The sequence below is a fragment of the Crassostrea angulata genome, chromosome 8 (genome assembly GCF_025612915.1).
Source record: "Crassostrea angulata isolate pt1a10 chromosome 8, ASM2561291v2, whole genome shotgun sequence".
NCBI classification, from domain to species: domain Eukaryota; kingdom Metazoa; phylum Mollusca; class Bivalvia; order Ostreida; family Ostreidae; genus Magallana; species Magallana angulata.
Genome location: NC_069118.1, coordinates 53,797,376 through 53,810,470, shown reverse-complemented (window position 1 = coordinate 53,810,470; position 13,095 = coordinate 53,797,376). Strand labels below are relative to the sequence as shown.

Below are 13,095 nucleotides of genomic sequence, written 5' to 3'. Positions count from 1 at the left end.
TGTTAGTGGCCCCGGTAAGGGGTTTAAGAGTCGGCCACTAAAACACAGTTGTTTAGATATCTCGAGAACGGTTTACACTTCGTGAACACTTGTAGAACAAAATATGTTTATATTAGCGAGACCTTTTATTTGATATCAAGAAAAAGGGGCTGACCCCTCAAATTAGGGGCCAGAAGGGCTACTAGGTGTTTTTATAATAACTCTTTTCTGACCAATAATTTAATATAAATCAAAAAGCAACAAAGGAGCTTTTATTAAGCATAATTTAAAACTGAAATCCGTTTTAAGATCGGACGATGCATTGCAGAGAAATCAGGGTTTAAAAATTGATTTTTCCGGGAATTTTGTTTCCGCGTCCTTGGTTTAAAAAATATCGTAATGTTTAAAGTAAAATTAACTCCTACCAAAATTAATTGTTAAGTCGTACTTGAGTGAACACATTTGGATTTTTTTGTTAAGTCGTTCTTGAAATCGGAAAGGTGTTTGTTAAGTCGTACTTAAAATCATTCGTATTTTGTTAAGTCGTACTAGGAATAATTCGATTTTTATCATATTTTATATTTTAGTTATTCTTGTTATTGGTTTAAGAGCTATGCTTCTTACAGGAACTTCCAGCTTTACTTCCGACATTAACGGAAGACCCACTCGTTGCTTTGCAACGAGCTTTGCTCTAGTTTTTTTATCTTTTTGTACTTAGGTTTCTTTGTTACTAGATTAAGAACTCTGCTTCTTAGACGTACTTCTAGCGTTGCTTTCGACATTAGCGGAAAACCCACTCGTTGCTTTGCAACGAGCTTTGCTCTAGTTATTCTTTTTTTTCTTTTTCTGACTTTTTTGGAGCGTAATTTCTCAAAAACTATCCAACCGATTCGCACAAAATTTTCAGGACGGATATAGCATGATCGGTGCTACTTATTATAAAATTTTTGAATTATGACGTCACTTCCGGTTTCAGATATTGACGCTATTGTAAATTTTTAAGGGTCATTTTGTCCACGCATCTCCTCCGAAACTAATCAAGATAGAAGCTTGAAATTTTCAGGGATTGTAGATGAATGTATGTAGATGTACCCCCATGCTTCCAATGATGAAAATTGCTAAAGGCCTCAAAGCTCGCCTGAACCTGAAAATTGGCACCAACTTTTTTCACGAAATTTTTGCACATTTTCTGTGATATCTTTTGATGTATAAATATTTTGTTAAAACATGTAATGCAAAAGTTGTTTCAAATTACACGGGCTTTCGTTTAATATCAAGAAAAAGGGGCTGGCCCCTTAAATTAGGGGCCAAGAGGGCTGTAAAGTCTTTTTACAATAACTCTTTACTGAATAATAATTTGTTATTAATTATAGAAGCAAAAATGTTCATTGTTGGTCTGTTTATCTATACAGTACCATACTTAAGTCATATGTTACGTAATTAGGGGTTTCAAGGGGCCAGAAATTCAAAATTTCGATCATTAATATATGAACAAGGAGAAATATTTTGAAAAGCATTGTAGAACAAAAGTTGCTAAAAATAATGTTCTTAACAATTTGCCACCTTAAATTTTTTTGTTCATGACCCCATTTAGGAGATAAAGGGCCGGCCCCTAAAACACATTTGTAAAGATATCCTAAGAACGGTTAACATTTCGTGAACACTTGTTGAACAAAATATGTTTACATTTGCAAGACCTTTCATTTGATATCAAGAAAAAGGGGCTGGCCCCTCCAATTAGGGGTCAAGAGGGTTCTTAAATCTTCTTACAAGAACTCTTTACTGAACAAAAATTTGTTATTAAATATAGAAGCAAAAATGTTCATTGTACAGCTGTTTATGTATTCAGTATCTTACCTAAAGCATATATTACGTAATTAGGGGTTTCAAGGGGCCAGAATTCAAAACTTTGATCATTAATATCTGAAAAAGGAGAAATATTTTTAAAAGTAATGTAGAACAAAAGTTGTTCTAAACAATATGATACCATAAATTTTGTTGTAAGTGGCCCCGGTAAGGGGTTAAAGGGTCGGCCCCTAAAACACATTTGTAGAGGTATCTCGAGAACAGTTTACAATTAATGAACACTTGTAGAACAAAATATGTTTATATTAGCGATACCTTTTATTTGATATCAAGAAAAAGGGGCTGGCCCCACAAATTAGGGTGCACTAGGACTACAAAGTCTTTTTATTATAACTTTTTTCCGACCAATAATTTGATATTTATTATAAAGCAACAAAGCAGCTTTTATTGAGCTAAATGAAAAACTGAAATTCGTTTCAAAATCAGACGATGCATTACAAAAATATCGGAGTTTAAAAATTGATTTTTCCGGAAATTTTGTTTCTGCGTCCTTGGTTTAAAAAATAGCGTAATGTTTATAGTAAAATTAACTCGTACCAAAAATAATTGTTAAGTCGTACTTAAACACATTCGGATTTTTTGTTAAGTCGTTCTTGAAATCGAACAGGTTTTTGTTAAATCGTACTTAAAATCATTCGTGTTTTGTTAAGTCGTACCAGGAACAATTCGATTTTTTTCATCTTTTTTATTCTATTTTATTTTATATTAGTTACTTTGTTATTGGTTAAAGAGCTCTGCTTTTTACAGGAACTTCCAGCTTTACTTCCGACATTAACGGAAGACCCACTCGTTGCTTTGCAACGAGCTTTGCTCTAGTTATTATTATTATTCTTTTTCTTTATTTTTCTGACTTTTTTAAAGCTTAATATCTCAAAAAGTTTTCAACGGATTCACATGAAATTTTCAGGGATTATGGAGTATCACTGTCCCTTAAAGGTGTGAAATTTTTAACTACAACGTCACTTCCGTTTTTACGTTACGTCAATTTTTAAATTTTTAAAAAGGGATTTTGTCCAGGGCGTTTTTCAAAAATGCTTCAAGATAGAGACTTGGAATTTTCTGTGTTGAAGCATTGATCGTTTTTATTTGGACATAAGGCTGGAATTTAGTTTCCGTCACTTCCGGTCCAAACCGGAAGTGTTTTAAAATTTTCGAATTTTTCGTTTTAATTTCAAATGTTCACGAGATTTGTAGAGTTGGTTACGCTAAATACGAAACTGAAATCCGATTGAAAATCGGTTGATGCATTACTGAGATATCGGGGTTTAAAAATTGATTTTTCCGGAAATTTTAATTCCGCGTCCTTGGTTTAAAAAATAGCGTAATGTTCAATGTAAAATTAACTCGTACCAAAAATAATTGTTAAGTCGTACTTGAACACATTCGAATTTTTTTTGTTAAGTCGTTCTTAAAATCGCAAAGGTTTTTGTTAAGTTGTACTTAAAATCATTCGTATTTTGTTAAGTAGTACCAAGAATATTCGATTTTTTCATCTTTTTATTTAAGTTACTCTTGTTATTAGTTTAAGAGCTGTGCTTCTTACAGGAACTTCCAGCTTTACTTCCGACATTAACGGAAGACCCACTCGTTGCTTTGCAACGAGCTTTGCTCTAGTTCTTATTTTTCTTTTTTTTTTTTTTTCTTCCTAGACGCGAACTTTGAGGCTTCATATCGTGCTCATTTGTGAACGGTTTTTGCTCAAATTTTCAGGGCTAATGTACTTTACAAAACACTATCTTAAGCAATTCATAAAAGTTAGAATTCCCTTTCCGTTAAAGAGTTATTCCCCTTTTAAAATTTTTTAGGGCCTTTGGTTTCCAGACAAAGGCTCCGAGACTATGATAGCAGGGAATGGGAATCCAACGAATTTGAATAGCAGAGACATTGTAGTGGTGCACATTAGTTTTTGTTTTTAGATTACGTTTTTTATTTAGGAAAAGGTAGGGGGTCAAAAAACAGGATTCCAAAAAGTGCAAAAATTTAGACATATTTTCCTTTATATCTTTTTAACGAAAAATATTTTGTTAAGACATGTTGAATAAAAGTTGTACAGAATATCAAGGGCTTTCATTTAACACCAATAAAAAAGGGCTGGCCCCTTAAATTAAGGGCCAATAGCCCCTAAAAGTTTTTGCTTAATAACTCAAAAACGGTTAGGATTTTGATATGGCTGTCGCTGGAAAAGTTGTTTGTTGGGATCTCATAAAGGTCGTAACAATGTTATTTTATAAGTGATTTGTGTAGTATGAGTGTAAAAAGCTTTACATGTTGACATGTACCTGTTGTCATTTGACAAGTTAACGAAATTCTTTGTGCGTACAACTGGCATAAAGTTGCCGCAGAAAGTATGCTGGTTTATACAGGAGGCATTAATTCATAAGAATTTTTTTGTTGTTTGAGTATAAGCTTTTCCTTTAGGAGTTAAAGTCATTGTTGTTAAGTTCTTATAGTGCACAATCATTAAAAACGGCAATTGGAAAACAAAACATTCTTTTTCTTTTCTAGTAAACCACAAAATATGGAATTAAAAAACTCTATGCATTATATTTTAGTTATTAACTCCATGCATTTAAAATCTACTTTGAATCAGAGCTGCATGTGTGTGTACCATTATGTAAGCTCTCCCTTGCCCTCGGCCGAGAAAATCGGTTACCATGCTCGCGGCTGGACTACCTAGCGGTCAGCGGTTATTTAATACACGAGAATTGCATCTCTCATATATGAGTTTATTTAGCCGCGAACTCAAGAATTGTTTTAGTTTTGATAGATTGTTTGCGGTAGGTGCTAGCACGATAAAAGAATGTCCTGAGTAGAGGCATTCGATGATTATTTAAAAGAATATTCACATGAGTTTTAAACAACTTTAGATTAGATTCTATCGGTCACATATTAATCACTTCTTTAGTTTTTCTACATGTTCGATTCATCATCATCCAGAAAAAATGTTACCGTAACTCAATAGTCAATACCAAAAATAAAATCCGTATGATTACAAACTGAAATCGGTTTTTCAGTACTCGGCGGGATTTGATTTTTCTTCTAACATTAGTATTTTTATTTCGTATTTATTGGTTTCAGAGAATACGATGTAAAAATACAAACAGTAAATAAATCTGATATTATTTACATTGATAATGTTGAAAAATATTTAAAATTAAATTAGTCACATTCGTTAGAAAACAATGTTTTACAAGCATCCGATAATTTTTTTCCTATGTCGTATCATTCGCATAAATAAATATGTTCTGTACATATTCATGTACCTCAGAAAAATTTCAAATGATTAAACAAAAAAGAAAGTTGTAATTATTATTTCGGATTTTTTTTCAAAGTAATTTAACATTGTATTGAAAAGAACAAGAAATAAAAATGATTTAAATTTTTGACTCAATCTTCGTATATATTACCGGAGCTCCTTACATGTATGACGGCGTACAGTGTATATAGATTATCATGATCTATTTGAATTAAGTTCCATTCGTAAAGATTCCCATAATAGTTAATTGCATGACTGTGTACATTGTAGGCAAATCCCTGTGCGTTAATTACTTCTAAGACGTCTTGTTTTCCGTTAACAGTGGTTAAAATAAATACTTGTAAAAATATCTATAATCGGGATTCCAAAGAACCTACTTCCCGCAATTCATAGAAATGATCAGTATGTTTTCTTTCTATGTTTACATTTAATTTTGTTCAAATAATTAATAAATTTTCTATCATTTAAATTGTGTGCTTCATCAAATACTGATTCCGATTACCTTGAAGTCATTAATTTTTCCATTGGCTTGACCATCCAATGAAAACAAATACACAGAGTTTAATTGACAGGTTCAGCCAGGTGCAGGTCTCACCCGATGTCCGAGGTTATGTGTGCCGCTTGTACAAATCCTAGTGGTCTCAATAAGAGTTATCGATGTAAATAAATTAAAAAAGATACATGCTTATCAAAACATGCTCGTGTAAGTTAAAGTTGATTAAGGCTTGTTCCAACAGAAATCATGTTTTGCTAACTGTATTTAATATTTTTTATGTATAGCGAATTTTAATATTGTACAGTCATTTTACCGGTAACGAATCAGTATGCGGTTTCTCGTGCATGCAACTATTATTATCGGAATTCCAAATGTTTTTATTTTTTGTTTAAATCGCGTTTCTTTGTCCTTCTAAACTGTAGTATCAAACTTCCGAAAATATAAAGGATGAATTACGGAGATAGTTATTTCAACACTCCCTCCTGTTTCCTAGTTTCGAGTTCGTTTCCCAGTATCGAATAAAGCACCCTTTATCACTTCTGACCGAATATTTTGAGGCGAATTAATTTCAAAAATATACTAGAGGTACATGTTAATGGACTTATAAATGAACAAGGAAAAACAATTGTGGGAATATGTCATTTAAACAAATAATATGATCGTTATTTTTATCAAACCGTTTTCCCGTCAAATTGAAACTGGACTTGAACAGTTTTCATTTCCGTTACTTTATAATATTGAATTTTCATAAAAACACTGTATAATAGTAATTGATGATAAGTAGTTGCCATTTTCTTTTGTTTTCCCCGTATATCTATCAATTTTTGCAGCCAAATAATACTTCAGTCGCAATGAACCGTAACTAGGAAAACTACACGCGGTTCTATTTGAAGTCGTAATTTCATTCAAAGCTCCATTATTATTTGATATGATGCATTATCTTTTTTAATGAATTATATTTACTAATTATTCACTAAATAGGGATCAATAACAAACTTATTTTCATAGTTAGGCTTAATTGTTTTCACACTTTCGTTTTTTCTGCTTTGAACTTCCGGCAGGTCATATCTGGGGCACATTTTTAATTTGTAAACAATTCGGTAAATAATCGTGCAAATGGCAAACAACTTCACGCACTGATATAATATTTATTTCTGTGTTATAATTACCTAGCTAGGATTTTTTAAAACCTCAACTTTGTCTTCCACCAATAATTTTTCTAAAAATTATTCGATACTGGCAAATATTCGTTACCGGTAAAACGACTGTACCAGGCCCCAAGATCATGAAGCAGTTTTAGACTTAAGTCAAATTTTATACACTGTCTTATTGTCTTGCGATTGACAACATCGAAAAAATGCAATGCTATTGGAAAGTGTCTCTATATTATGTTGATAGTTACAAAGTTTAAGGGTAATTTTATGAAATATAATAATTTTATAAAAGATTGCAATTTAGACTTAAGTCTAAAAATGCTTTATGATCCTGAGGCCAGTCCTGAAACATCGTATAAAAACGTTATATATACATGTACTCTGTAACTAGTCGTCTTTTAATACATATACCTTTCTTTTGTTTGTTAAAAATAAATTCAATTTTGTAAAAAGATAAGTATATTATTTCTTCTAGATTTTTTTTTCATGAAAATACCTACAAGAGAGTTTTGCCAATCACAAACATGTAATGTAAAACACGGGCGCCATTTTGAAACAAATCATCAGAGTGTTCCGAATGAAATCTGATGAACGTTTCACATGGTTCTCGCACGCTTTGCTCGAAACGATTTACACGCATTGTCCGAAACTCTGCACGCTTTGTCCGAAACGCTAAACGGTTTACACGAAACGCTTCACGATTCACACGAAACGCTAAACGGTTAACACGAAAGTTTCTGGCACGTAAGTCGCACGCTTTTTTTGTTATAGTAGTACGTTTCAGGGTCTGTAAATTTTGTCAGCACGCAACAATTCTAAATTGCACATTGTCTTCAAAAATTTACCAATATTTAGATAAAGAAGTTATCTTAGATAAAAGGTTCCGTGTTTTGTAAACGGGTTCGGTTTTTAAAAAAAACCCACAATTCCTGACATGACACATGTGTACATACTGTTTATAACAATGCTTGCTACCCTCTGAAAAATTATCTCGCCATTAAATATCTCTTTTTTTAAATAATGTTTGTTACGATTACATAAACTGTGTGCGACAAATAGTTTTCCTAAAACATTTTCTTACTTTCTTTTTCAAAACACGTTTTATATGCAGGCTTTCAATCACAACAGGTTTTTATAATAAAAGCAGAACTGAAAGTTTAGTAATTATAATCGTTTGACACCATATCGCATATATTTTCAACTCGCAGCAACGACGGAAGACCTACTCGTGGCTTTGCCACGAGCTCTGCTCTAGTTTACTGATATTTTTTTTGAAGGGGGTGGGGCTGGGTCTTATTCTTAATCCTGGTAACATAGACTTGCAGAGAGTCACAATCTGAAAATGGAGGTAGCTCTTGGTTTATAATCTATCCTATCAACCATGAACCTGCTACCTTATAAAGCTCTACACCACATCTAAGGATAATTTCCTTAATACTTCGTAACATTAAGTTACTGTCTAAAGCTGAATTAGAGAATAAGTATTGTACTTAGACTCTCTCTGTCTCTCTCAGAACTACTAGTAAATTTCTAGTTGATCCCCTCTCTCTCTCTTTCTCTCTCTGAACTAAATTTCTCTCTCTGTTAACTATATCTACTCTCTATCTCTCTGAACTAAATTTCTCTCTCTATCTCTCTCTCTCTCTCTCTCTCTCTCAGGCTTTCTTAGTATGGTCAAGTAATGTTAGGTTTACATTTCCCTCTGGTGGCCCCTGGTTGTATCATCATTAGATAAGTAGCAGGGTCAGTGTCCTGTTCAAGTTTATCAGTGAATTGTAAAGTGGCCAGAGTGACCACTGAGCTATCTGTACAGGACACAATACACACCGCAGAAATCCCAAATCAGAGTTTTAAATAGACCCCAGAGCTGCGTTTTACAAAAGAACTTACGACTTATGTCCAAACGGATAAATGCGTTTAAACCTAATGGCTGTAAAATATAATTATAGAAATGAAAAGAGTTGAAAATAAATGGTTTTATATTTTTAAAAAATTGTTAAGGATCATTTCAAGAGATTGAAAATATTTACGTGACTTTGTTGAAAGTTCATTAGGAAAGCGTAGCCCAGGCTTCAGCTGTGGGTGCTTGATTATTGTATTGTAACCACTTTATCTGTTTAGAAAGGCTGGAAAGTCAAGGCCATTTGTAGACTTTATCGATCTTCCTGAGATGAAAAGCTTTGTATAACGATAAAGAAAAGTGTTCAAATATTAAAGCTAAAATATTTGGAATTTTTCTTGACTTAATAATAATTGAAGGCTGTGAAATCATCCCTAAAACCTTTAAGGAACTTGTATTGGTGTGATTGGATTAATTGTTGAGCCCCCGCCCCCCCCCCCCCCCCCCCCAAGCCTTCTTTACCTTTGAACATGCATAATTAATGCAACAAACTTAACAAGTTTGATAAGATTGTGTTAAATTTTAACTCTAAAAGAAAAGAAAAGATGCATAAGGTGAGAGCACCCAGGCAACAATATAAAAGAGCCTGTTTTGAGGTCCTTTTGGTAAATTGAAATATGAATCACAGGGGTGAAAAATTTGAAAAAAAAATTTTAAGAGTACAAAGCTTTTCAAATGTTCCGGATTTTATTAACAACTGAACTTAAGGATTAAAATTCAAGCTGGAGTGTGTGGTTTCAAATGAGTTCGTAGTGTCTAATTTTATCCAGTTTGAACAACGCTCACTTCCTCCCCAGAATTTAATCCGTTCATTTAGTATATACTGTAACTTGGAATAAGTACTCAGTGGTTACACAGAGTGACCACTAGATCCTTGAATGGTAGCCCCCAGGGCTTCCTGCCAAACTATTTTTGGCCCCTTTTTCAGTCGATATATTTCCTGGCTGGCTGAATTATCGATGTCAACATATCCCCCAGGACATTGAGTATCCGTGACAACCAAGAATTGAACTATGACCTTTTACCTGATTGAGGAACCTTGTGTTTAGTTATCCTGAAGGAGTTGTGAAAGAAATAAATTGTTGGATTTCTTTTTTTATTTACTGAATTTTGTTCATTATCATTTGTTGTCATTTGTTTAGGATTAGTGGCACATACTCTATTTTGATAATTAACTTCATAAACTGAATATGTAAATATAGTCATCCTATTATACAATGATTTTTTTTTCAAATTCCACTATCCAAACATTTTCCAATCAGTGTAAAGACAAGAATTTCCATAAACATGCCATTATCTATATACCATATAAGATTATAGGTTTGAGATTTTTCTATAAATGCTGGAACACCCCAGTAATCCACTTATACTAATGCATATTGAGCTCACATTGGCTTTAAAGCTAGATCATATAGGTACTCATTGGAATTACTGGTACATAGAAATACAAAACTGCAAAAGCAAGAACCAGCTCCTTAGATCTGCAGCCATTTTGTGAGTGAGAGAGCGTTAACAGAAGGTACTCCGATGGAGCATGTCCCTATATAGACTTGCATGTCATGTGTTAATAAAATCATTGAACAGTTGCAGGAAAAAACTTGAATGTAAATAGCACACCCCTCATTGACCCAGTAGTCTGGAGATTCACAGAGAACTGCATATTTCCTCGCCATGACATACAGCTCTTAAGAACTTTATGTTTCCTCGCAATGACATACGCTTCTTCAAAACTGTATGTTTCCTCGCCATGATGTACGCTTCTTCAAAACTGTATGTTTCCTCGCCATGACATACGCTTCTTTAGAACTGTGTGTTTCCTCGCTATGACATACGCTTCTTCAAAACTGTATGTTTCCTCGCCATGACATACAGCTCTTAAAAACCATAGGTCTCCTTGTCATGACATACACTTCTTTAGAACTGTGTGTCTCCTTGCCATGACATACTCTTCTTTAGAACTGTATGTCTCCTCGCCATAACATACGCTTCTTCAAAACTGTATGTCTCCTTGTCATGATATACGCTTCTTTAGAACTGTATGTTTCCTTGCCATGACACACCCTTCTTCAGGACTATATGCAGCCTCACCATGACATATGCTTCTTTAGAACTGTATGTCTCCTCGCCATGATATAAGCTTCTTTAGAACCATATGTCTTCTTGCCATGACATATGCTTCTTCAGAACTGTATGTCTTCGCTATGACATACGCTTATTCAGAACTGTAAGTCTCCTCGCTATGACATACGCTTCTTCAAAACTTTATGTCTCCTCACCTCGACATACCTTTCTTTAGAGCTTTATGTCTCTTCACCATGACATGCCCTTCTTCAGAACTTTATGTCTCCTCGCCATGACATACCCTTAGTTTGTCCAGTTCTTGATCATGTATTCTAAATTACCACTACCATCAGATATGTATTTAAACTTTTAAATGATATTCTATTGCCATAAATAAGTATCTAGTTAGGAAAAATATGAATATTTAAGCTTTAAAATTTGACATTTTTCTATGTGTTATATAACAGATATCTTTACTTAAAGGAGGTAAATATAGCCTGATAATTGCCATGACAATCCCGCTCTCTCAAACACTGACAAACTATAAAAGGGCTTTTTTTGGCGCATGCTTGACCAACAAAAGTCATGGAACAAGCACTGTCAGCTTCAGCAGTAGAGGGAGAACCTTTGTCCCACTTGGAGGGCATCGTCAGTCCCAGTTATCACTTGGTGCCTTATAACTTCCCATTGAGGTTTTCTGTTTGTTAGGTTATTTAAAATTTAATTACAAAACATGATGTGAATTACAGGAGCTTGCTCTCAGGATTTCAAGAAAATATGTAAAGTAAAGATGACACCAGTGTTTGTTTAGTAGTGGACTTTGATTTTTTCCAAGTCATATTTTCTTATAGGCCAAGAGCAATCCCAAAGTAAAAAGCAAAATATAATAAAATATATTTAAACTTATTAAGCATTATCTTTTTAGGTTGGAGATCATAGTTAATTATCTAGAGAAGATCAAAGGTCGTAATTAAATAGAGAAATAATTAAATAGAGAAATCAGTTCTTCTCAAAGAAATAGACTGTTTCCATTTTCAAAAGATCATCAATAAAAAAAAATCATCACTTCTGAAGGCTAAATGCAGGAACATACAGGATTTTTATTCATTAAATGGAGAACACCTCTCTGATTTTGCCAGCATTGTTAAAACAAATTCCATGGAGTGCATTCACTGCAGATAGTACGTTACAAACATATATATGCACAGATACACAACAATAGGTTAACTGCTGAGGAATTATAACATCTTCAAAGGTTGGATTTCTTGATATGTACACAATCTTCTATGTCTTTCAAATAATTTATTGCATGATATATTCAAGTATGTACACTTAATTAGACTAAATTCACATAAAATCTGCAGACTTGGACCATTAACTTTGCTGACCTATTTCTTTTGCTTCAAGTACATTGCATAAAATGGTGTGCACTATTACCGCTATGTTTCCATATCATCACTATATTTTTTATTATGAAATAAATCGCAAAGTAGTATGTTTTTCATTTCAATTAAATACTGTATGGTCCCAAGAAAGTCAACAATTTTAACATAAAAAAATCCATTTGTAATAAAAACATATTGTGGTCTATAGTATCATTATATGAACCCCTTTTTTCCTCTGAACAAGAGGTTCATTCACACACTGGGTGTTCAGACACTAGATGAACATCAATAATGCCCAAAAAATCCTATACTAATAAATAACAGACTGAAGTGGTCCGGTGAAATTTCATCAAAAGATGATACTTTCACGTACAAGTAAACATTTATCATCGTTTTCCACCTACATGATCAATAAAAACAAGCATAATAAATGCAACGGATTCAATAGTTTCTTTTACAAAGATATAATTCAATTGATAAAATTTTCGAGTCTCAACATACCAAGACCAATATAGTAAAAATATCACAATAATATTCAAGATCGGTTTAGATATAAGCGCGTTTATACCCAGCATGCTTTAGCACGGTAAGGTATTGTAGTTCAGGGTCACGTGCTTGATATCGTTATTTCAGGGGCGTAAAATCAAACAAAATGCATGGTCAACAATATGGTTCCAACAGTTTCAAGTACACAGACAAAACACAAACAGACAGGAAAGGTGACCACCGGTATCTCAATGTATAACTCTGGTATAGTGTACAGTTAAATGTTAACTTAAATGAGTAACATTTATTTATCATGCTGTGGGGGGGGGAGGGGGGGGGGGGGCGGGCTACAATGATCCGTGTAACTATCATGTACCTCTGTCCATGGTGATCTCAGAAGCATATAACGGTAAAAAAAAAAAATTACTTATGTTACGTCTTAAATGACTTGCACTATTAACTATCAAATCCCTGCCTGCTAAAAATATTTTTGAAGAACATTTCTTACCCAT

General features: G+C 33.5%; 1 protein-coding gene across 3 annotated transcripts in view; it reads left to right on the top strand.

The window, feature by feature from the left end:
* LOC128159449 (protein MON2 homolog) overlaps window positions 1-13,095 on the top strand; it is a 556,747-nt gene that overhangs the window by 524,960 nt on the left and 18,692 nt on the right. The gene's annotated exons all lie outside the window — the stretch shown is intronic.